The sequence below is a fragment of the Oncorhynchus keta genome, unplaced genomic scaffold (assembly GCF_023373465.1).
Source record: "Oncorhynchus keta strain PuntledgeMale-10-30-2019 unplaced genomic scaffold, Oket_V2 Un_contig_3121_pilon_pilon, whole genome shotgun sequence".
In the NCBI taxonomy this organism is placed as follows: domain Eukaryota; kingdom Metazoa; phylum Chordata; class Actinopteri; order Salmoniformes; family Salmonidae; genus Oncorhynchus; species Oncorhynchus keta.
In genome coordinates, this window is record NW_026287088.1 from 1 (window position 1) to 5,000 (window position 5,000).

Genomic DNA, 5,000 nt, shown 5'->3' on the forward strand with positions numbered 1-5,000 from the left:
ACCATCACCAAAAGTGACATTCTGAAATCAACCCTAACGAGCCATGGAGATGAACCAGAATCACTGCCCAGCTATCCCGAGTTCATCGGGCCAGTCAATTTCACATTCCTGCAGGATTTTTATAGCATGACAAATTCGTGATGGTACCTGCCCATTGAACCATATTGCAAATGCACAGTGACTTTGCAAAAGTGAGAAAACATAAACAAATGGACATGATGAAATCAACACAACGAGTGATGGAAATGTACAACTATCACTGCTCAGCCATCCTGTGTTCATCAGACCAGTCAATTTTGCATTTTTGAGCATGTCAAATTTCATATGGTAAATGCACATTGAAACATATTGCAAATGCGCGCGCACTTGCAATATGATTCTATAGTGTAAAAACATCACCTAATGGACATGATGAAATCAACACAACGAGTGATGGAAATGTACAACTATCACTGCTCGGCCATCCTGTGTCCATCAGACCAGTCAATTTTGCCACCTAATGGACATGTGTTTTGTTTTTATTATGTTTTAAATAAAGGCGCTGTGAATTATGGGCCTGCTCTGACATATATGATAGTTGGCTTCTAAATGAGTTGGAAAAAGTGGGTTTGGTGTCAATTGGTATCAGTTTGGTGTCAAAATGACATCTAATTGACTGATGGACACTGACTTGCTAGTTGACTTTTGTACATTAGCAATATGTTTAAACGGAGAGGGACCATCACCAAAAGTGACATTCTGAAATCAACCCTAACGAGCCATGGAGATGAACCAGAATCACTGCCCAGCTATGAGTTCATCGGGCCAGTCAATTTCACATTCCTGCAGGATTTTTATAGCATGACAAATTCGTGATGGTACCTGCCCATTGAACCATATTGCAAATGCACAGTGACTTTGCAAAAGTGAGAAAACATAAACAAATGGACATGATGAAATCAACATGACAACGAGTGATGGAAATGTACAACTATCACTGCTCAGCCATCCTGTGTCCATCAGACCAGTCAATTTTGCATTTTTGAGCATGTCAAATTTCATATGGTAAATGCACATTGAAACATATTGCAAATGCGCGCACTTGCAATATGATTCTATAGTGTAAAAACATCACCTAATGGACATGATGAAATCAACACAACGAGTGATGGAAATGTACAACTATCACTGCTCGGCCATCCTGTGTCCATCAGACCAGTCAATTTTGCATTTTTGAGCATGTCAAATTTCATATGGTAAATGTTACATTGAAACATATTGCAAATGCGCGCGCACTTGCAATATGATTCTATAGTGAAAAACATCACCTAATGGACATGATGAAATCAACACAACGAGTGATGGAAATGTACAACTATCACTGCTCGGCCATCCTGTGTCCATCAGACCAGTCAATTTTGCATTTTTGAGCATGTCAAATTTCATATGGTAAATGCCCATTGAAACATATTGCAAATGCACGTGCACTTTGCAATATGATTCTATAGTGTAAAAACATCACCTAATGGACATGATGAAATCAACACAACAGAGTGATGGAAATGTACAACTATCACTGCTCAGCCATCCTGTGTTCATCAGACCAGTCAATTTTGCATTTTTGAGCATGTCAAATTTCATATGGTAAATGCACATTGAAACATATTGCAAATGCGCGCACATTTGCAATATGATTCTATAGTGAAAAACATCACCTAATGGACATGATGAAATCAACACAACGAGTGATGGAAATGTACAACTATCACTGCTCGGCCATCCTGTGTCCATCAGACCAGTCAATTTTGCATTTTTGAGCATGTCAAATTTCATATGGTAAATGCACATTGAAACATATTGCAAATGCGCGCGCACTTGCAATATGATTCTATAGTGTAAAAACATCACCTAATGGACATGATGAAATCAACACAACGAGTGATGGAAATGTACAACTATCACTGCCCGGCCATCCTGTGTTCCCATAGCGAGCATTAATATCAGAATGACCGGTAAATGCATTTACAACCATATTTTAATTTTTGGGTTACCAGTTGCACAACAATGCACGTGCATTTGCAATATGATTCTATAGTGAAAAAACATCACCTAATGGACATGATGAAATCAACACAACAAGTGATGGAAATGTACAACTATCACTGCTCGGCCATCCTGTGTTCATCAGACCGACCAGTCAATTTCACATTCCTGCAGGATTTTTATAGCATGACAAATTCGTGATGGTACCTGCCCATTGAACCATATTGCAAATGCACAGTGACTTTGCAAAAGTGAGAAAACATAAACAAATGGACATGATGAAATCAACACAACAGGTGATGGAAATGTACAACTATCACTGCTCAGCCATCCTGTGTTCATCAGACCAGTCAATTTTGCATTTTTGAGCATGTCAAATTTCATATGGTAAATGCACATTGAAACATATTGCAAATGCGCGCGCACTTGCAATATGATTCTATAGTGAAAAACATCACCTAATGGACATGATGAAATCAACACAACGAGTGATGGAAATGTACAACTATCACTGCTCGGCCATCCTGTGTCCATCAGACCAGTCAATTTTGCATTTTTGAGCATGTCAAATTTCATATGGTAAATGCACATTGAAACATATTGCAAATGCGCGCGCACTTGCAATATGATTCTATAGTGTAAAAACATCACCTAATGGACATGATGAAATCAACACAACGAGTGATGGAAATGTACAACTATCACTGCCCGGCCATCCTGTGTTCCCATAGCGAGCATTAATATCAGAATGACCGGTAAATGCATTTACAACCATATTTTAATTTTTGGGTTACCAGTTGCACAACAATGCACGTGCATTTGCAATATGATTCTATAGTGAAAAAACATCACCTAATGGACATGATGAAATCAACACAACAAGTGATGGAAATGTACAACTATCACTGCTCGGCCATCCTGTGTTCATCAGACCAGTCAATTTCACATTCCTGCAGGATTTTTATAGCATGACAAATTCGTGATGGTACCTGCCCATTGAACCATATTGCAAATGCACAGTGACTTTGCAAAAGTGAGAAAACATAAACAAATGGACATGATGAAATCAACACAACAGGTGATGGAAATGTACAACTATCACTGCTCAGCCATCCTGTGTTCATCAGACCAGTCAATTTTGCATTTTTGAGCATGTCAAATTTCATATGGTAAATGCACATTGAAACATATTGCAAATGCGCGCGCACTTGCAATATGATTCTATAGTGAAAAACATCACCTAATGGACATGATGAAATCAACACAACGAGTGATGGAAATGTACAACTATCACTGCTCGGCCATCCTGTGTCCATCAGACCAGTCAATTTTGCATTTTTGAGCATGTCAAATTTCATATGGTAAATGCACATTGAAACATATTGCAAATGCGCGCGCACTTGCAATATGATTCTATAGTGTAAAAACATCACCTAATGGACATGATGAAATCAACACAACGAGTGATGGAAATGTACAACTATCACTGCCCGGCCATCCTGTGTTCCCATAGCGAGCATTAATATCAGAATGACCGGTAAATGCATTTACAACCATATTTTAATTTTTGGGTTACCAGTTGCACAACAATGCACGTGCATTTGCAATATGATTCTATAGTGAAAAAACATCACCTAATGGACATGATGAAATCAACACAACAAGTGATGGAAATGTACAACTATCACTGCTCGGCCATCCTGTGTTCATCAGACCAGTCAATTTCACATTCCTGCAGGATTTTTATAGCATGACAAATTCGTGATGGTACCTGCCCATTGAACCATATTGCAAATGCACAGTGACTTTGCAAAAGTGAGAAAACATAAACAAATGGACATGATGAAATCAACACAACAGGTGATGGAAATGTACAACTATCACTGCTCAGCCATCCTGTGTTCATCAGACCAGTCAATTTTGCATTTTTGAGCATGTCAAATTTCATATGGTAAATGCACATTGAAACATATTGCAAATGCGCGCACTTGCAATATGATTCTATAGTGAAAAACATCACCTAATGGACATGATGAAATCAACACAACGAGTGATGGAAATGTACAACTATCACTGCTCGGCCATCCTGTGTCCATCAGACCAGTCAATTTTGCATTTTTGAGCATGTCAAATTTCATATGGTAAATGCACATTGAAACATATTGCAAATGCGCGCACTTGCAATATGATTCTATAGTGTAAAAACATCACCTAATGGACATGATGAAATCAACACAACGAGTGATGGAAATGTACAACTATCACTGCCCGGCCATCCTGTGTTCCCATAGCGAGCATTAATATCAGAATGACCGGTAAATGCATTTACAACCATATTTTAATTTTTGGGTTACCAGTTGCACAACAATGCACGTGCATTTGCAATATGATTCTATAGTGAAAAACATCACCTAATGGACATGATGAAATCAACACAACAAGTGATGGAAATGTACAACTATCACTGCTCGGCCATCCTGTGTCCATCAGACCAGTCAATTTCAATTTTGCAGGATTTTTATAGCATGACAAATTTCATGATGGTAAATGCCCATTGAAACATATTGCAAATGCACAGTGACTTTGCAAAATTCTATAGTGAAAAACATAAACAAATGGACATGATGAAATCAACACAACAGTGATGGAAATGTACAACTATCACTGCTCAGCCATCCTGTGTTCATCAGACCAGTCAATTTTGCATTTTTGAGCATGTCAAATTTCATATGGTAAATGCACATTGAAACATATTGCAAATGCGCGCACTTGCAATATGATTCTATAGTGAAAAACATCACCTAATGGACATGATGAAATCAACACAACGAGTGATGGAAATGTACAACTATCACTGCTCGGCCATCCTGTGTCCATCAGACCAGTCAATTTTGCATTTTTGAGCATTTCAAATTTCATATGGTAAATGCACATTGAAACATATTGCAAATGCGCGCGCACTTGCAATATGATTCTAT